The 22,160-nt window shown below is 38.2% G+C and overlaps 1 long non-coding RNA gene across 1 annotated transcript; it reads left to right on the top strand.

The window, feature by feature from the left end:
* The first annotated feature begins 4,941 nt into the window (after positions 1 to 4,941).
* LOC139793667 (uncharacterized) lies at positions 4,942 to 8,849 on the top strand. The gene is made up of 3 exons (XR_011724703.1): positions 4,942 to 5,388; positions 7,453 to 7,563; positions 7,851 to 8,849. It is a non-coding gene; the product is annotated as an uncharacterized lncRNA (long non-coding RNA).
* Positions 8,850 to 22,160: the final 13,311 nt, after the last annotated feature.

Raw genomic sequence — 22,160 nt, 5'->3', positions numbered from 1 at the left:
AAAGGCATTCGAAGTCTTCAAACTCTGCCAGATTTCCCCCTCGGCAGACAAAACAAAAATTTAAATGGCTTCTTTTGTAACTGGCATGGCTTTTTAAAGATTAATCCATTGTTCCCAGATTTGATCCTTGTCCAAAATGGAATGCAAACACTTGTGAAGACCCTGTGACTTTTGTAGTGCCATTTAATTTGTATGAAAATTATTCAAAATTAGTGACACATGGGTTTTCAAAATCTGAGGTGAATAAACTCAAAGTAATGAATGAACCATAGCAATTAGCAGAATGATAGCATGGATTAGTTTTCAGTAGCACGTTATTGGAAATTGCTCCTAAATCCCATTCAAAAACATTTAAAATCCATTATATTTTACAATTCTGAGCACACAAGTTTTACCTTTGCTTGTCACAAGATGGCACTGTAAGAGCATACATTTCCTTTGATCACTGAATCCTTTCATTGCCAGAAAATGCTGCCAAACTCAACTAATTATCCTTCAGACCCTACCAGTCTCATTGCCATCTACTTGAGAGGGTTACACTGGTGATGGTTGGGATGTGTTGTGTTCGGGCACAGATTGCTGTCTCAGGAACCCCTCTGCAGACCCCTCTCCTTAGGTGTCATTAGTGCTGGGGCAGGATGGGTGTGCTGAGCCCAGCTCCAGCCTCACAACACACCATGTGTAAGCACAGAGTCATGCTCATCATCCCATAATAGTGAGGAATAGTCTAGTGGGTGTACATGGGGCTATGTAAAGTTCAAAGCTTACAACTTCATAACAGGGAAAGAGCCTTGGCGCATCATCCCTCGTTTATTTGACCCCAGATCTTTAGGAAGCACTCTGGAAATAAGAGTCCATTAGCTACAGACTTGTATCTTCATTCCATGGTAGGGATGGCCATGTCACAGGGTGCTGAGCTTGCTGATTTAGGTGTCAAAGATGCAGATGGAGCAGGAAGGGGCAAGTGAAAAGTGCTGTGTGGAAGTCCCCGCACTATGCAGGGCTTTTGCCTGTGTGTCTCTGCAGTCCTGCTCTGTAGTGCCTGGTTTGAGAACTCTGCTACCTCAGACACCCTGTTAGAGATTTTTCAAAGCAATGATCAGTGCTACTGATCAGCTGTTTGTTGTGTAGGGTTTTTTTTGTTGTTTTTGTTTTTTGAGCTTTTTTTAGGAAATTGCTGTCACTAAGCTGGTTAGTTTGATTAGCTGAGTTGATTTTTTCATACAGTCATTTCAAACGAAGAGTTGTGAATATATAAAAATCTTCAGCATAGAAATACCAAGTGAAGCAGTCAGATGGTCAAAAAGAGCCAAAAACCTCTTCCATAATTCTCTTTTTTTCCTCTTATTAGAGATGGTGTATTAAGGAAAAAGCATTTATACTCCTGTTGCAATCCAGGACTTCTCTCCAACAAAGGCAGGAGTGATACTGACAGATTTTCCAAAGAGCTTCATTGTAACCATTTATCACAGTCAGATGTTTGACTCAAGTGCAAAAATGTAGTGAAGAAAAGTTATATCAGGTCTCCAAGAAGGATTAAAAGAAACCCAAACAGAAAGAGAAAATAACAGAAAAAAAAATTGAAACCCAAACAGAAAGAGAAAATAACAGAAAAAAAAATTAAAAAGAAAAAAACATATAATTTTCCTTCCTCACAGACTGAAAACTTACACTCAGCCAAGGTGAGGATATTTTCCATGGAGAAAAAGGATAAAACCAGTATGAAGATATATGCTGAATCTTATTTTCCCTGAAAACGCACAATCCAGTTTCCTGATTGTGATGTTACCTTGTGTGTAGCTGACCTGAACTTCATTTCCACACTCTTTTTGAAAGATGGTACAGTGGAGGGATATGGTGGAGGGAATTTGTTTCAGGGGAGCTTGGGAAAGTAAGTATGAAACACTATTTCTGAGTGCTCTGTTTTTTAGAATTTTCAAAGCTTTGATGCAAAATATTTGATATACCCCAAAATTTGAATGAGCATTGCTATGATACAGGCAAATTATTTCTTCAGTTTCATACCTGCAGATATCTACATTACTTGTAAAGAAGTGTTATTATTATCTTAGAGCAAAATCAACATGGCATACTCTGTATCTAGAGGTCCTGTGTGTTGGGATGCTTGCATGAAGGAACACTTTCCAGTTTCTCTCATAAAAAAAAAATATTAATTTGACTTTTTATTCAGAACCTCTTTGCAACACAAATCTTGGCTGTGCAGAGTACTCAGAGAAAGCCCCAGAAGGAGCATGGGGACCACACTCCAAGTACTCAAGATGTACACACTGCTGAGTTTCACTTAGAAATCTGGTAAGGCATTTTGGTTGTTCACAGCCACTGTCTCACTGATAAAGTCTTCACATTAGCAAACCATCATGTTTATTGATTTGTAGTTTTTCTAGGACTCAGAGATGCTGAAGAGGATAAGGGAGGATGTACATTTGGGAGAAAAAAGTTTAAGGACAACCCTGAAGTTTTCACACACCACTCAAGACATTGTGTTTTCCTAACTGGAAAATAGAACAGAGCAAACTCTAACCAGCAGTTGGTTAAATATTTTCTCTTTTTACAGATATCCTTCAGCTACTGGGCTTGAAATTCCTACCTTGCTAAAATCAACGACAAAACTCCTGTTAACATCAGCAGTGCCACAGTGTTATCCAAAGAACCTTTTTCAAACCAGTAAAATCTTTCAAAGTTCAGGAAAATTTTAAAATGCGACCAGCTATGTGGCAGATTTTTCACAAACTCAGGCAGGATTTATAGCAATAAAAATGCCTGCAAGATTCATGGGAGTGAAACCTGCATCAGGAGTTCTCATCATGCAACAATGACATTCATCATATTCAGGCACCTTCTCTGAATTCCTATGTTCCCAACATTAATGAAAGCTTTAACCTCAAAAGGCAAATCTGACTGACAACTGAAGTTGTGGGGAGTTGCATTCCTCATGCATGAGTATGTGAAAACCTTGTAAACTCTCAGCTGAACTGGTATGCAAGGGGGTGTGTGTCCTCCTTACACTGATACTGTGCCAAACCCCCATTTTTATGCTTTCTACATTCAGAATAAATTTGTATGGGTTTTGGTCCTGTCTCTGCAGGCACAAAGTACCAGCTATTTTTAGAAAGGAAGAGTGGCAAGAATAGGTAATGGCTATTTTTGGTGTATGTAGAGCCATTCTAGAAAATGTGAAGTTAATGGCACTCTCACATCACAGTTATTTTGCTAAATTAATAAGAAAAATGTTCACACAATTAATCTCTAAAAGAAACACTTAGATGATCTTTCATTTAATAGGTATACAAAAATGAGACAAGTTTTCACCTATAAACTTTCTTTACATAAAAGAAACAACAAAAATTTTGCCAATAAGCCATTTCATAAATATTCTGCTAAAACATCTGAGAATTGTTCTTTTTCTGAACTTCAGTATTCTGGTGGTAATAAGCTTGCACCTTGGAAGGACCTGGCAGCTCGTGAACTCAGGTGATTGTGAATGCTTGTTTTTTTCATGAGCCAAGATACTTTCCTGTAGTAATACATCAGGTCAATTCATAAGAAGACTTTGTGTTTCAAGCAGTTGCTCCTTGGGTGATTTATTCCAGCTGTTCCAGATGACAGAATACAAATAATGTCTTGAGAGACAAAGAGCTGCTGCAGGTCAAAACATGGCTTTGCTAATGTAAGATCATTAGCTCATATTTTCATTTTTTGGTTTTGTTGGAAGAAGTTTGGTTCATTCTTTTTCTCCTTGGTTTCTTCATGATTTTTAATTCCTGGCTTGGGCCAGTGCAAAAAGCAAAGTTTTATAGAGTACATGGAAACAGCTATTTCTGTGGCATTCCTGCCCTGATTGTCCTCATTATCATAAAATTTCATGAGAAAAAAACCCCAACTAAACATATATGTTCTGAACCTGCATTTATTCCTTCCTTGTTCTCAGTGGGCCTGATCTTTATATACACTCTGAGTAAGCTCACGTCTTAAATTATTGTTCTGAAATACATGGGGCATGGAAAAAGAGCCTGGATTTGTCCCAATGCCTGGGATCTATTAGGACCTCTTGGGATGAAGAGTCTATATTTGTAAGCAGAACATTCACTGTTTCCCATCACATCAGCAACCAGAGTTTGCAAGCTGAAGAGCAGAGCCCTGTCTGGCTTCTGCTGGGTGGGAGCAGTGAGCTTTGAACACGCTGAGAGAAGTGAATCGCCCTGTGTGCATCCCAAACATCTGCTTCTCAGCTCAGTTTCACTTTAGCTGATAAAATTTTCTTCTTGACTCTTCTTTAATCCTTGTAAAAAAAAGTAATTTGAATCCTAAGTGTTTATTTTCTTAAAGATACACAGGAAAAACACACATGAATGCCCAGGCTAGTTAAATGGTGTTCAAGTTAAAAGCCAGCACTACGTCTGCATCACCTGAAAAATGGGGAAATTGAGATCTGGATAGAAATGTTGTGACTTGAGCTCATCTCTCAGATAAATAGTGCAGTTAACAACTGTGTTAATTAGTTGTGGTTATTATAATTTTTAGTGCACAGGTATTGTAATTTTAGGGTGCTGAATTATTCAGTTAATACTCAACTAGGAAACATCAATATGAGAGTTATGCAGTGGAGAATCTTAGTTACTTGAAATGTAAAATCCAATAAAAAAAAAATCTAGTAAAGTTATTTGTACATTCAGAACTGCTGTATTATTGTGTCCCTCCGGCAAAGTGTACACAAATCCAGGCACTGGAAATAAACTCAAATAAGGAGAGTCTGAGAGCTACAAATTCAGATGCTGTGACATATGAGAAGGATGGATGTTATACTTCAGCATGCTAACACCTTAGCACTGTCTCCATAGAACTGCTGCCAAATTTGCTCTAATCTAGAATATCTGCAGATAGAAACAGAAATGCTGACATACAGAGACAAAACCACTGGTATCTAGGAGATGAAACAAACACTTTTTTCTTAAGAGTTCAAAATTGAAGATCCAGTACCTTTTAAAGGAATCAATAAACACACAGGAAGATGGAAAGTTACTTCAGTGTCCCAGTAAGAAACCTTGTAGTTAAGTACAGTGCAGTTTGTAAAGCTTGTGAAAAGCAAAGCTGAAGTAACAGCTTCCTTCTCAAAAAATGTTTCAGGAGTTTCTGAAAATGGCAACCTGGGTAGACAGAATTTACTTCTGACAGATAAAGGAAAACAACAGCAACAAAAATTCTTGAAGACATGTAGCCTCACACAAGGACTTGTGTTGGGACCATCCAGTGTTCCTGGCCCATCCTAGTTGCAGGACCTACACTTCTGTGGATTCCTGTTTTGCACTTTCTGATATAGGTAGATCCAGAAGAAAGGGTTTAGAGGAATCTTTTCATGTATTCAAGCTGGTGAGTATATTTGGGGGGTTTTGCCATGATGCACTGCTGCATTTATGTTCTCAGCTGGGTTATACTCTGAAGAGATTTGATGAGATCATTTGAATTATTACTGACATGGAAATTAAGTGTGCATAGTGTGATTAATCTTTGGCTTCTGTATATGACGACAATTTTTTTCTTTGCTTCTGCATATATTTTCTTTGCAAATTCTTTGTGGGTGCCTAATAAAGGGTGAACTATTATCACCAAGAATTGAACAAAATGTTTTTTATTTCTCTCTGTGGCTCAAACCCACCAACAGTGTTCAATATATTCTCACATGTTTGAAGTAAATTTTGGTCATCTGTCTGAAGTCTGCCCATCTAGCACCTGATATTTCACTCATTTGCAGTAAGTATGAGAAAAACATTTTTTGTTTTGGCAAGTGTGGCAATACTTAATTCACTTCTGTGTAACTGAATGATATTCTCCTCTTGCTCAAATACTTAGGTGTTTTTGAAAAGGAAATTTTGAAGCTCTGTGATGTTTTAATCCTGTCATTAAATCAGACCTCAGGTTTCTTGGTCCCTGCTAGTATGGTATAAAAGACTGCATTGTCCCCAGCCCTGTTAATTCCCTGCAGCCCTTAACTGCCTGTCAGGAACACAGCCTCTACTTCCTAAACCTTTCTAAAGTGTTTGTCTTTTTTGACAGCTACAGTTAATACAATGTCTATCATTTATCTTAAGAATAAATTAATTCATTACTTTCAGGAAGAGTTCTTCATTTTACTGAATTTCAAATTGTCTGAGAAAATAAAATTCCATTTAAAGCATGAGTCTTTAAAGATGAACCAGGGCACACAGTCTTTCTAGGCCATGTTGTACTCCCAAGGTTCATGATAACACTGTGTTGAAGTTAAGTTTCTGGGCCAAACCCTGATCTGTGGACTGAATTTTAGAAACACCAGTCTGACAGGCAGGCTCCTGGAAAGGAATTGAATGTCTGGGTGTGCAATAGCAGCTGTGATAACTGCTGTAGGAATCCTATTCATCTCCCAGGCTCTGCATAAAATCAAAGCACAAATGCAGTTATTGCCTTACAGCAAAATGAAAATGCAAAATATCAGATAAGAGGCAAAAGGTTGATTCAGAACTAAATACTGGATGGAATTAGCCTTAGGAAAAGGAAACTCTTCTAATGTGAGGTTCATCTACAGGGATGTTGCTAGTCTGAACTGCTTTACAACCATCCATTTCTGTCAGAGTAAGAAGAAACAAGGTGCTAGCTTTCACCATCTCTTCTTTTTTACTATAAAAGGTGGTTGTCACTCAGCAAAGAGTCTGCTCAGCTGGAGGCAATTAGTTGTGATAACCTCAGCCTTTTTCTATCTTGTTCTGGGAAAAGTGAACAGCTAAGGTGATGCTGGGGGGCTAATTCAAGTACTTGATTGAAGTTAAAGCACACCCTGAAATATACTGATCTGCAAAACACAGCCATGGTTAGAAAAATCACTGATATTTAGTTCTCAGCTATCTGGAGAAATACAACTCCATATCCATTCCTACTCACATATGTTAACTTGTCTTTTCATTAGATGCAATAGAGTGTGTCGGGCCTTAAAGCTTCCAGATAATAGGACATGGCAGTTTGTCATTTAGGACAGAAATAACTACTGCTTCACTGTCAGAACTCATTACTGTCAGCTAGAGCAGACCCCAGCTTGGTTACCCTGTACATGTCTGACAACATGGTATGTCCTCTTTGTATTTTTGAGGGGTTGTATATACATTATAAATATATGTTATAAATAGAGTTAAAAAACACTGCACACTCAGTCCCTTTAGGGTTACTGCCCAGGGTGAAAAAACATGAAAACTCTCATATCAGATTTATGACTGAGGGCTGAAACACTCATAGTTGCCAGTTTAAATTCAGACTAAATCCTATTTTGAATCTATATGGTTAGTGAGATGACTGAAGTCATTGCTTTTCCAGATATTTAATAAATTAATAAAGATTTGGGATAGGAAGCCCCTTTTTTCAAATATGCTTCTGAATTTCACTTGATTTTCAGATACCTGTTGATTTCAGATAAGTGAGATGACCTCAGCTGATCTAGGACAAGATATTTCCAGAAATTTCTTTGTAAATATACCATCAGTGGAAGTGAATATACTTAATAATCTACTAGAACACCAAAAGGTAAGCATTAATCTTTTTCTACCAAACACATTAACAAATATGGTGTACAAGTCTGATATGCTTTGACATCCAGGCCCAAAGCAGCAGCCCACAAATATGTCAGCATTACACTGTAAGGAACAAAACTAACTTGTACATCTGGTGAGAAATTTTCTCATTAGTGTATTTTATTGAAAGATAACTACTAACAGCCTTGTGCTCTGCATGAGCTGTCAGAAGTTATAGCTCTGAGAACATGAGAAATAATAATAATAATGCAACATTAGCAAGTTTCACTATTTGTTCAGTCCTGGAATCAGGAGTAGCTTCCGTGCAATCTTTTGACATAATGGAAAACTAAACTTAAGTAAGAAAAATGAAGAGTGCATCAAACCTAGTAAGCAAAGGAGGATAATGAAATTCAGGAGCCAGCCAAACCCAACATGAACTCCAGCAGACAAGGACAAATAACTTAAGGTGGAAAGAAAAGAGGCTGCCCAGAATAGCTGTTGTTTGAAATTCACAAAAGGCTCTAGGAAACCTGTGTTTTAGAGAACTTTGAATGGATTTTGGGCTGGAGCATCAAACGTTTCTGTAATTGCAGAAATTATCCTCTGAGTATATGGTTGCCTCACCCACAGATAAAACCCTGCTGGGGTTCTGACTGGGAGGTGCCTACATTTTTCCATCAAAGACAAGGTCTTCTAAGTCTTAGTCATAGCATTGTAATACTCAGCAAGGTGTCTGAATCTGATGCAATGCAGGAAGCTCCTGCTGGTTTCTCTCCACAAGATGTGCAGAGGAAATATCCCTGCCTGCCTTTTCATAGTGACCTTTGGGCTCACAGTGCCACAGACCAACCACCCTACCTGAGGGGGGGGGACTGCAGGAACCTGCCCAGATCACCAGGCTATGGAAAAGGCATCACAAAAAAACTTCCCCATTAAAACTAACCCATGGTATAACCTCAAACACAAGAAATGTACAATAAAAAGAGAAAAATTAATGGACTGTAGCCTTCTTTTGAGAGAATGTTTGGCCTTCTTGCAATGGTTATTTTTGTGATTCTTAGTCACCGTACTTCTTAAATAATGCTGGTTACATGTAAAATGCATGAGCTAAGATGCTGGCAGTGAGTAGGGCCTAAGTGTTCTCTCCCTGATGAGGCTGCCTCTGGCTTCCTATTGATATTTAGAGTCTGATGAGATTACACATGGACTAATTAACACTTATTAATATTTCTTGGTTTTTCTTTCCCTAAACCGAGGTGAAAGGAAGTCACGATGGTGCTTAGACAATGTGGCAGGGTGAGCATTATGTATTGCTAAAAGAAGCAAAGCTTTTTTTGCTAAGCATTTATGGTCCCTCTTAAGCAGTCCACCTAGTGATGAACAGATGTAATACCTTGCAGTTTGGTGGAAACTCTAAAAAAAAAAAAAAAAAATCACCTATTTTTGATTCAAACCATTTTTTGTAAGTATTTGTACATACTGCACACCACATATGGAATATTTTTCCTTTGTTTTCCAACTGCATTTTACTGTATTTCTAACATCATTTAGGTCTTGATGAGTCTGAGGAGCTTTAAGGCTTTGATATTAGCTTTCAAAGCCTGGAACAGCCTGATCACCCAAATTAAGGTGTCACATTCTATCCAACCATTCTTCTAAATCAGTTCCTATTGCTGTTACCCCTATCTAGATGAAGCAGAAGCCAAATTACTTCTTAACTATACTACCCCAGTTATCACAGTCTTTGCACCCTATATTACTTTCCTTCTGATTTCTTTTAAGAATTACCCATTTTCTAGCTGTAAGTAGTTTCTTGACAGACATCCCTTAGAGGGACCTAGTTCCTTTTAGTCATCGGAGTTTGGCCTTTTGAAGGATTTGACTCTTACATTGACTCTCCAGCTGTCACAAATTATCTTCTGACTCCAGACACCAAATTTTGAGGCACCACAGTGCCCCGTTTGAAAGCACATAGCTTTCCAAGAGTCTTCTTGTCCTTTATATCTATAAAAAGGCTCATTTATCTGTGTAATATTAAGGGCTGTTAAAATGCTGAAGTGTTTATAATGGTAATGTTAAAAAGTTAATGTTTACAAAGCCCTTGCAGATATCTAAGGATAGATACAGAGGGCTCTGCTATATGCGGTGAGAATTTGACAGCAAATTATTTAACATTAAAATATGGATTGACTTTATTGAATAATCTAAGTCATAAAAAACAGTATGGAGTGAGCTATTAATCCAGACTGTGTTTACCACCCTGCATAAAAGTTGCACATTTTTTAATATTTACCTCAGACACCCAGGAGGAAAAATCTGAAGACGGAGTGTTTATTACTGGAGTGAAACATTCTGACAAGACATTTGCTTTTAGAAACTAAGCTAGTGTACTTCTTCATGGTTTATACTTGGCTGCAGCAAGTAAGCAGAAGCCATTTAGTCCTGAGTAATGCACATATATCTCTGTGATTCTGGTGTCATTTGTTGCTTTGTAACTATGCAGAAGTTTTAGTTATGTGGGAAGCTCTGAGAAAAAACAGCTGTCTGGCACATCTGATGGCTTATCTTAAAGTGAGTGAGTCAAAGTAAAACTTGCACTGTTTGACATACAAATGTATTAAGCCTGCTGTTCTCCAGAGGTCAAAAAGATATTTATAGATTAACTGGTATTAAAGTAGGTCTTAACTATTTCTAAACTTAGGATAAACTCAGGGGAAAAAAAAACCAACATGCTTCTGTAGATTATTTCTAAGAAATTATTTTCTGTTTAATGAAAAGACATAAGTTTACTTTTTCATCTTTTGATATTTTCAATAGAAAGATAAAATATGCACTTTCCCAGTGTACTAGTGTGTATTATGCAAGTGTGAAATCCCCCCATACAGACTCTTCAAATGCAGTATTTAAAAGCTACTATATACTACATTAACACTTCTCCAGCACTTTCTGAAAGATGTACCCATTTTTTTTCCTACTAATTATGGGGAAAATGACAGCAACTTGAGTGCTATTGTAAAAGAATTCTTGAGATATGATGATCTTTAAATAATTTGGTACTAAATAAAATTTAATAAAATTTTATTATCCTTTTTAGGCATTTACTAGAAGAATAAGAACATGCAGAACTTCTTTGAGGCATGAGCTAGATGGATGATTCCTTTTTTAACTAGCTGTAAATTCAAAAGCTCTTCAATTTGAAGTAGCTGCATTCTGTACATCTTAGAGTTGATATATTTTGTCAGTAGCATAATCACAGAGAGATAGGATTAAATAAGCTAAACTAAAAGAACCCTATTTTAGAGCATAATCATGTAGCAGCCCCTTAGTCTCCTGTGGCCTGTGAAAAAGAAGCAGCTCCAGGGATGTGGATGGTCCTTGAGAAAACAGCCCAGAGGGGTTCTATTCCTGGGCTTCCATAGAATTAACACCCAGAATATCCCAATCATCCCAGAGCTGTATCCCAGAGAAACATCTCTACTGGAAAGGGACAGAAGTTTTTATTTTATGTTTGTTATTTTATTTATTTTATTTTAATTTTAAAAAATATTTTATGCACCTGCATTGAACTTCTAGATAGTAAAAGAGCTGCAGGTATGGCAATGTGTTAGAGATTTCATGCATCTTGCCAGGCAGTTGGGAAGTGAAAAAGCAGCTGCACCAGTTTGCCCGAGGTGCCCCGGGGGTGCAGAGGCATCGCCTGCCAAGAGCTGCTCTGATCCTCAGCTCCAGCAGCATCCACCTGATGGCAGAAGAGAACAGACAGTTCCAGACACAACCTGACAGCCTGGCTCAAGAAAAACAGCAAATTAACTCCTGATGTTTTTGTAAAGTACTTTTTTTGTTTATCTATTAAACTATATAAACATCAGGGTGTATTTAAATATATATATATAGCACAAATATATATGTATATAGTGTATTACATCGATAAATATATGTTTCAAAGTATGAAGAAAACAAATGTGGTTTTAATTTTGAGTTGGCCTTACAGTCCTGGGAATCAGAGAATAACAGAGATATAAAAATAATTGACTCAAATCCCCCTCTGACTTTCATTAACAGAAATTGGTGATGATTTATTTTATCTTTGCTGTTACATGGGTAAACCACTGTCATTAAGCGAGACTAGGATCAGATCCTGGAAGGGAGAAAAACAGAATTTTAAGGACCTCCATGACCAGTTAAACTCCCAGTTTACTAACTTTGGGCATGCTGTGGAAGAAGCAGATAGCTACAATCACATCAAGCAAGAAGAACAAAAAAACTTTGTTACTACCAGTCTATGTATTTATACTGAAAGCACTGCAGATCCCAATCCTTAAAATCTCCCATCCTCACTAGTTCAAAGTGATCTTACACATGCAATGCATTTTTATAGGTATCCTTCTGAAAATAATTTCTCTCAGTTGTATGTCTGGAAAGTGCTGACTACACTACAAGTACTACAGCAGCCAACAGTAACAATGAGGGGAGGGGGTGTTGAAAAAGAACTGGGGGCAAAATTAGCAAGGGAATTATAAGAGGAAAGTTAACAGAAACTGAATTGAGCAAAAGGATAAGAATCACTTCCCCAGAAATCCTACTCCCAGTTCTGTCATCTGACTCATTGTACAAACCCAAATATATGGAACCTTGCACAACACTTGGAAAAAAAATAAAACCAAAACAAAATGCTGATCATTTCATTATGAGTTTGGAGCTCCTGGCTTTGACATGGATGCACAATTGGATGGCCTTTTAATTTCAGGCTACATGTAAGTGATTTCACAGTGGTTGATTTCTGATTGCATTTGTGTATCTAAACCAAGTAAAAAATTATTGTAATTATTTTTAAAATTAAATTGTAATTAAAAATAAGATACACAGGTTGCACCATTTAGTCATCTTCTGTTGCTTTGTGGAGGATCCCACTATTTCAGAGCGTGTTACTGCAGGGCAGCTGCAGCAGAAATGGCAAGAACTCGTTGATGTGTTTTGGACAGCACAGCAAATGCACTGGAGGGTAAATTAATGCCTTGGTACTGGGAAGTTGTGTCACAATGAAGTGTGGGGATTTCTTTCCTACTTCTTGATCCTATATAGAGACTGAGGAAGTCAAGGCCAGTGCTGGAGCTCATCCTTTTTAAAACACCCAGGCTGTGGCTGAAGGTGAGCATCCCTTGCATCATCCTGGATGAAGGATGACACATGTACAAAAGGTGTCTGTTTAAAGGCAGAAGAAGGAGCAGACTGTGAATAAGGGCTAAAAGGGAGAAAAAGATGATTAGGTGTAGCATATGTTGGCATAAAATTCAGAGATTAATTTCTCAATCTGTCTTGTCCTGAAAGTTCAGCAGTAATATGCAACATCAAGACTTCTGGAAGATCCGTGTGTTGTGTCAAAGAAGAGCTGACAATAAAGAATATCTAGAAATGACTTTTTCTCCCCTTATATCTCCAAGCTACTTTATATCATAGACCCTCCTGCCATGGTGACTCTGCTAATGATAATGGGACTCCTAAAGCTGTTATGTAAGTTATGTGTTTACATAAAGTGTAACTCAGTCCTGCACTCCTAATAAATTCTAGGATGATATTAAAGAGCAAAACCTTATGTAAATGGCCCCACCAAAACCTGCACAGCTATTTTTGTGGATAAGTAGTCACTTTTCTTATGTAGAAACCCACAGGCTACTTTCTGCCTATTCTATGTTGTGATATAGTGGTGCAGGTGCTGTGGCTCTGACTTCCTTTGTAATCTTCAAGGAAGAAGACAGAACTGGAATAAAAACCATGATCTCCAGAAAGGCCTGAGATCAACTACCATGCAGTCTCTGTCTAAACTCATCATTCACAAGTTCACTGGAGCTCCTAATTACAGTACTAGTATATATACAGTTTCATCATTCAAAAAAATCCATAACAAAAAATAATTTTCTAATTTTAATTTGCCATAGGAGAATGAAGTGATTACTTACACTCTGGCCTCGTTAAAGCTTGATTTTGTGTTTCTAGCTCCTGCACACCACAACCCCATCCTTGGGGGTTAAGGCTAAGAAGAATTTGCCTCACTAGAATCAGTAACAAGAGTTATTTTTTATTCTGATTAGCTGAAAAGGAATATCCAACTGGATTTTCATTTTTAAAGGTTCTGATTCCCAGGACAAATCTAATCACCTGGCAAGGGAAAATACCTTTCAGCACTTGTCTGTTCTTTCAAACAGTAGGCACCTGTGGCTCCACTGGCAAACTCAACACAGATGCTCCTTTCAGCAGATGGACAATTTGTTTTCCAGAAGTCAATTTTTAGCTTTAATTTTATCAGCAAGAGAATGGTCTATGCCAACATCCAGCATTACCTGATTATTCAATCATATTCGTGACAAAAGTTGGTGTTTGTAATGTAAGAGCTCTTACTAAGATAGAATTAAAATCTATGGTCTGAACAAGTTCATGAAAAAATACAGAATAAAAGAAAGTTGGATGCAGGAAGGCTTTTTTAATTCGAGGACCAAACATATGGAAATGTTTTATTTGGTAAGTGCAATCATGTCCATGTGCAAGTAGTATAGGGAAGTAACTGGAAACCTTTTCAAAGAAATTAATTAATTTCAGAGTTAATCACTTCCACAGAACTCAAACAGACTCCATACAGACCCCAGCTAAGAATACTTAATCAATTGCCAAGTTAACAAGAAATCTTCAAGTTTTGAGACAACAGAGCAGATGAGAGAACATGATTTGAGTTTTAAGTCTGATTTTACTTCTACACAAATAAAGATATTGTGTATGTTGAGGAAAAGTATGGAAAAAGAAATAAGGATAGAAGGAGATTTCTGAAATTTTATGACAGTAATTAAATTTAACCTGGACAGATATTTCTTTGTTGCTAGCATAGGACATAGTAGTTTTTTTCTTTCCAATGGCACAAGATTGAAAAAAGCACACACTATTGCTGGCCAAAGTACTAAATTCCACAGGTTCTTCAAAGACCCCCATGTCAGAACTTTTTGGTAACTAGGAAAGATATTCTAGGGCACAAATCGTTAAGTAGAAGAAAGATAAAAAAGACAAAATATGGTAAACAGAAACTCAAAACCAGGCTCAGTTCTAGCATCTAGAAGACTGAATGGTCTCCTTGCAATTATGTCTGAGCAGTTTTACACCCAACAAACTGCCTGTGATGGGGCATAAATCTGGGTCATGGTTTGGCCTTTACTGATTTTTTTTTTCTGATTATGGGCCAAATGCAACTCTCAGTTGCAATCAAGAATTAAGTAACCTTGCTTGTGAGGCCAGTGTGGCTGCTCTCAGTTCATAAGGGAGATCTCTAATTTTTACAAGATTTAGTTTTTGTTATTTGAAAAGTGCTCAGGACATACTGATATTGGTAAACCGTGAGTTTTGCAAAAGTGTCAGGAGAAGAATGGATGACTGAAATTAATTTTTTCACTACTAGGCTGTAAGTTTGGGGAATTTTTTAGTGTGACTTTGTGTCACTTTTTGCTTGAATAAGCACTTGCAAATGATGGATTTTGACAGAATCAGGGAGGATATTCTGAAAGGCAAAAATTATTTACATTTCACAGCAGACTGACTAACAGTTTGTCTCTCCATGCTGAATTCAGCGGTGAGAGTTCTGTCTCTGGTGCTTCTCATCTAGCTGGGAATCTAAAGAACAACGTGATTTTTCCAGACTGAGTGATTGGGGTGAGGAGCTCCTTGCAGGGCTTTCTGTGGGACACCCATGTCACAGCACTGAGCATATTTGCCAGAAGCCAAGTTGGTGGCATGCTCTACTCTTCCTCCCGTCCCACCATGCCCTGAAGGAAAGGTCTCAGGAATGTCACTTCTGAAGACAACTTGGATGCAATCTATTAGTGAAGTGGGGTGATACTTTTTAGTGCCATTATCAAGATGTAACATGCCAGGATTTTTCATATGGAGTTGTGAACTTCACAATCCAGTTCACTGAAGTTACATAAATCTGAATGTCCTGCAGTGCTGATTCCCAGGAAGATAATAATTGATACTACTGCTCAACTGTTGCCAAGAGTTTCTTGGCACAGCAGGCATCCTAGCCTGCAACATGCTAATAATTCTACTGCTATAACTGTTGGATTCCTGAAGTTACTTCCTAATGAATCATTTTGTTTTCTTTTTTTTGGTTTTTTTTTTCAATGAGATTGATGAAACACTGGATAAGCTTGCCTAGAGGGGTGGTAGATGCCTCATCCCTGGAAACATTCAAGGCTGGGCTGGATGGGACTCTGAGAAGCCTGATGTAGTTGAAGCTGTCCTGGCTCACTGCAGGAGGCATGGACTGAATGACCTTTACAGGGCCTTTCCAACCCAAACTGTTCCATGGTTCTGTGTCTCTGCAGGGAACTAATTTAGAGGAGTCTACTGAGTAGAGCATTATTATACCATTGGAGGATGAACTTAATCAATGCAGAGAGGTTAAAAAAGGCAGGGAGGGAAGAGGCTTCTTTTTATCCTTCTATATAAAATCTGCTGACATTTGAAATTGAAAATTTCTTCTCTAAAAGCAACCGCAGTCTAACTTCTCACTTTTATCACCTCAGGAACACACTACTATGTACCTGACACCATTACACAGAGAAGAGAATCAAATCTGGTTGCCCTGGAACAGTATTGATATAATAAGAGAATTACATTTACATAGACACTAATAGCCTATAAATGCTACTTACTTGTATGATCTATTTTTCAATACAAAAGTGTATCTACCTAAAAAAGATGAGCTTACATTCCTCCATATATCCATTATTGTGTTCTATGAATCTTACTTATTCACAGCAACCTGAGATCACTTTGTTTCCTTATGATTTAAATTAAAAGAAATGCCTAAATGTAGCCCTTGGAGTCATTCCAGACTGATGCTTTCTGTGTGGTGTCATTTTGAGATCCAGATTTGTGTGATGTATGATTAAAGCCAGAAACAAGACAGCAGTTTGGCCAGAAGTTTTCAAAGCCAGTCAGTAATGTGACATTTTTCAGGGCCTGAAGAATCTCACATTGCTCTAATGGGACCTGCTTTTTTAGAGCTTGACTTTGCTTGTCTTCAATGATGCAAAGGTGCCCAGCTCATCACTTTCAAGATTCTGAGTACTTCTCAGTATTTTTAGACTGGTTAACTGATGGTAGAACTTGTATCTGGTTTTCAAACCTGAAGTTGCCTTGAAGGTGAAACTTTGCCTTTAAGCCACATGTGATTTTGAAAATTTTCAACCTCTGCTTTTCTGCAGGGAGGTGACCACTAGAGGCACTGTCACTGCAGATCAAAGTGTATCTCCCTACAGGAGGTGAATGTCTCAGACTCACTTGGAAAGAACTAGCTTGTGATGAAGGCTGTTTCCCAAATGGTCATTATAAACTGTTCTTTGTCACTGAGGCTGGAAAGGTCCTGCATATGGTATTTCTTGGTTGCAAGATTTCCTTGGGCTCTGCTGCTGTTGGGTCCTTGCATCACCACAGCACTTAGGTGATGCCCTGACCTTTCAGGACACCCTGCACTGTACAAAGTGTTGTCTTTATCTTTCTTATCTGCTTCAGCCTGTCTAACACCCCCCAATAGGGGGTTTTGATACTTGGGTCTAATGCATTTGATTTCTCCTTCTGGAAAGTAAATACTGTAGCATTCTACAGAACTCCTAAAGCAGCTGTGCAATGATGTAGCCTTAGATTCAGTGAATGGATCTGGGATGCAGAAAAAGAGCCAGGAAGATTTTATTTACACTGGCTTGAGAATACTACATCAGGAATTACAGATGTAACATGTCCAAGAGGACACCACCAATCCCCAAATGTAGTTGTAGGTTATTTATCTCCTGCTGTTTTGCTGGTGGTAAGAAAAGGCTTTCCAATGAACCCAGTGACCAGAGGGCTGCTGGGGAGCTGTCACCCTCCCTCCCATTCCTCACGCCAGTGTTGTGTTCCTGTGTTTTCTCAAATTCAGTTCTCTGTAGTTTGCTAAATCTGGCCTTTTCTCAGCCTCAACCCTGCCCTTGGAGGGTTTCTACTACCTTTCTGACCTTTTTTATGCTAATTTTAGCACACCAGCAGGGGAACATCAATGCACATATCTCTTGCATTTATATTTTGCAATGTCTTTAGTTTCATTTACATTTGCATCAGTTCAGAAAGACATCTGCCATGATTTGGGCTTTTCTAGTCAGGCTCCCTTTGCACTGCATTTATCACATTGCCTGCTCCAGTTTTGTTTTCCTTTTTCCTTCCCTTGCCATCGCTGATTCACTCTGTCCTCCAGCTTTCCATTCAGCTGTCTCCTTTGTTTGGAAAAACGTAACCAGGGTATATTCATTCTTTTTTAAAAGGGTCATTTGTTACTAGGAAAAAAGTATACAGATGGGTTGGAAAGTAGACCCCAAGTCTCAGTATGTTCATCTGATTTCTTTTGACATCCCATGCACAGGATGTCTTTCTTGTGGATGCTGTGTGGTATCATGTTTCTACACCTCAAAGTCTGTGCATTTCCTTCATCCTCAATTCATTTCCAGCCAAGCTGTTCTGCTTTGTTTCATGTCTGCATAACTCATACCTTCAGCTGCCCTTTCAGTTATATCTGATTTGGTTTTTTTGGCTATTCCAACTCCTCTGACATTGACTCCTGCAATCTGTGTCCAGAGTGTGAATACTTTATCTGTATAGATGGGAAAATACTCAAAGGAGTATTTGATCTGCAAAGGAAGAGGAGAACTTAGGCTCTAGCTTGTAGTGACATGAGGCAACCAGGTGCCAATAATTGTCAGGTAGTGGGTTTGACCTCGTGTTAAGCCCACCTGTGCCTAATTAGGGCAGGCCCCTATTGAGTTTTATTGGCCCCCTAATCCTACTCATGCGCAGTAGGGGCCTGCCCTAATTAGGCACAGGTGGGCTTAACAGGAGGTCAAGCCCACTACCTGGCAATTATTGGCACCTGGTTGCCTCATGTCACTACACTAGATTGATTATTAATTTTTACTTTTATTTCTGCTTAGCAATAGAAGAAAAAATAGTACTGTACATACATGTAACGTTAATAACTATGTCATTACTATCTCAAGTGTTATTGTGCTATTATGTTACTGTGACACGAGCCAGTATACTAGACTCCATAATAAGTTCTTATTATATAGAGCCTGTAAATAGTACATAACACCTCTTTTTGCAGATAGATGCATTCTGCTAACATTTAAATGTCTGATTAGTGGATTCACTTGTTCCATGCTCAGCAAGTATCCTGTTTGTACAGGAATAAAACTCGGTGATGTATTTGGCTGTGTTTAGAAAGTCACAAGAGAATATTTAACCACTATTACTGGCCTTACTGCTAGAACTGAAACTCCTTCATAATTAAAGGAAATGTTTTTCTACATTCAGTTTAAAACTGATTTATGAAACTGTCAGCTGTGGTATTTTACTGGCCTAAAGAGTCTGCTGTCAACAACTGTAGTCACTGAAATGAAAGTTACTTACGGGATGCTTGTTCTGATCTCCTCTGGAGACTTCCAAATGCCCTAAAAATCTACTCAGATTTGTCATCTAAAATGCTCATAAATGGTAGCAGTGATCATAATTATTTCCTTACTGTCCATTTGGTGGATTTTAGGCATTTTTGACTACTATTCATTGGAAATGTTTATCAAGCTTTTCTGCAGAAATTAAATACTACACTGTGAGGGTAATACAGATATGCCTCACAGATAGGGCAGCACTGGACATAAGTAACACTGCATGGATACAGCCAGGTTATCTGACTAAGCAAATCTGGCTCAGTCAACAGGAAAGTTAACAGTAAATTTTTTGGCAATTTGCTGGCTGGACCTACTGGTAAATCTCTATTTTTCAGGCCAAAAACCTTCATAAACAATATAAACCCCATTACAAATATAAAATATTGTTTTTTCCTTAGATAGGTTATGATACAATGTTGTGGCTTTCTTCTTTTTTATTCTTTCAGAATAGCATGCTAAAATTCTGCTTTGTTTATTTAATCTACTAGTCTTCAAAAGGTTAAAGAGACACTAATATTTAGGCTATAGACAGAAAGTGCTATAGGATATGTCTACCCCAACAAGTGGTTCAGATAATGGGAGCAGATCCATATAACATCTGGTGTGTCTCTAGCATGCACACTTCAGAGGGTTTCACTTTGGGTTGGTGCCCTGGACTTGTATTTGGAGCCTGTAAAGTATGTGCTTGGAGTTATCTTCAAGTATCATCCAAAGAAAACTCTTTGTGCTTTCCAAGACCTAGCCATGAAGTGAATTAAATAATGGGAAATGGTAACAAAGCAATCTCTAGATTTGGACTAAAACACTACTATAGGTATGATCTTAAATTAAGTCAGGAAACTTAAATGGACCTTCTCATAAAATAAATCGTCACAGATTATTCTTGATGTAGCTTGGCCTCTTTTCTCTCAAAACACAGTATCTTGGTATTTAGTAACCTGACCAGAAACTCCTACCTTTGTGAATTTAAATTATCATTTTGTAGATGTAAAATTTTCATGTTTTTTTCCCACCCTATTCCTCAGGCTGAGTTTTAAATTTCATCGTGCATGAGGAATACTTTCTGTCAGGTTTCCTTTCATCTATGAAAAATACTAATTAGTATTCTTCAAAGTTCGTGGAACCCATATAGTCACATCAGCAGTAATTCCTGGGCCATCAGTCTTCCAAACCCAAGAAAATACCAGCTTGTTCAGTTACTATAGCTGTGTCAGTACATCATTAGGCCTTGGCTGCAGGTGGCACCTACAGACCCATAGTGGGCCATATTGGTAACTGGTACCAGTCCCCAGTCTTTCCTGTCCCCTGAACTGTGCCTACACCTTGCCAGGAGAGCCAAAACTATCTTTAAATTTACTAGCTACTTCCTAACTTTGCTAACTCTAACTCTCTATGAGTAAACTAAACAGACCTAGGAGACAGAGCCCCAGGATTACAACTCCCCCAGAGACTCAACAGAGCCCTGCAGTCAGCTGTGGTCTGTGCTATTTTCCACTGAAGTTGAACTCATTAATTTACTGATACAGGCTCAGCCTCAGTGACCTGTCCTGGTTAATACTTTCTGGAAGACTGCTATGGGATAGCAAGTCACTCACACAAATGGAAATTCTCCAAAATGAGAAAAAATCCTATGTACCAGCCAGAAGAACATTTTAAGGTATGTTACATCCATATTTGCTCTTTGGACTCACCTGTCTTTAACCACTTCTTCCTCACTCCATCATTACACTCTCAAATTCAGACTTCAGATCATCAAAAGAGTGTTTTTCCTTCTTTGCAGGCACCATTTTGAGGTTTGTTGGCTTCAGCAGAAAGATGGGTGTGAGCAGAGCAGCCATGGCAAGAGTCTGAGTGCAGGGGGAACTCTTTCAACTGGCAGGGCTACTCCAACATGCCACACAAAATTCCCATCTGGGAACAGCCTGTAATCACTGGCTGAAATGTTCATGTCTGCCAGGGAGAGATGTTTTCCTGCTCACAGTTCCTTCAGAAGGAGAAGAGATGGGGGAAGAGAAGAGAAGAGAAGAGAAGAGAAGAGAAGAGAAGAGAAGAGAAGAGAAGAGAAGAGAAGAGAAGAGAAGAGAAGAGAAGAGAAGAGAAGAGAAGAGAAGAGAAGAGAAGAGAAGAGAAGAGAAGAGAAGAGAAGAGAAGAGAAGAGAAGAGAAGAGAAGAGAAGAGAAGAGAAGAGAAGAGAAGAGAAGAGAAGAGAAGAGAAGAGAAGAGAAGAGAAGAGAAGAGAAGAGAAGAGAAGAGATGCTGGCACGTGCATTTGTAGTGATTACATCTTGTGTTGTCTGCCTTGGACTGGGGACACAATGCAAGCTTTTGTTAGCAGACCTGAATCTTTAGAGTTTCTTACAGTTTTCACAGTGGTTGTACCTCAGGACATGAAAAACACTGATCTGAGTAATTTTCAGAACAACCTCTCTTTCCACCCAACATGGATTTTTTTTCCCCCTCTTATTTGAAAAAAACAAAAGGAGATCAGAAAACTCCAGGAAGAAAAAAGGTGACTTAAATTTTCCAGACTTGATGACTTTATGGGAAAAACAAAGAGATTTCCAGACTCTGTTCAATATACTACTTATCTCTCTAGAAATCTGAAGCTGAGGAACTTTCAAGATTCATCATCTTTAAAGTCTGCTTCTCAGTTCTCCAGAACTGATGAAAAATGGACAGGGCAGAGTACACGTACCTCTCAAAAAGTACATAAAGTGCCCAAGTCTCACTGCTTCAGTGGGAAAAAACTGTCCTGCTTTTTAAATATGTCACATTCCTAACTCATTGGAAGTTTCTTGGAAAGCAAGAGGGCAACATTTCCAGTTCTGTTTGTCCATAAGAAAATGTTATGCAACATTTTGGCAACAGCTTTTATAACCCATTTCTTTAATATTTTTTTCTCCATGCTGTTTTCTCTATTACACTTTTGCTGGTTGCTGTGGTTTTCCCTCATGCTTCAAAAGGAGGACATATGGTTCCTAGTTTTCTTTTGAGAGCTTTTTTTTTTTAGGTTTTCCTTATGTAAGACTTCTGCATCTTCAGTCAAACACAATTTTTAATGACTAAAATACAGTTTAAATCTGAACTTTAG

The sequence above is a fragment of the Heliangelus exortis genome, chromosome 2 (genome assembly GCF_036169615.1).
Source record: "Heliangelus exortis chromosome 2, bHelExo1.hap1, whole genome shotgun sequence".
Classification (NCBI taxonomy): Eukaryota; Metazoa; Chordata; class Aves; order Apodiformes; family Trochilidae; genus Heliangelus; species Heliangelus exortis.
Note: the sequence above shows the minus strand (reverse complement) of the source record. Positions and strands in the feature narration are given on the sequence as shown.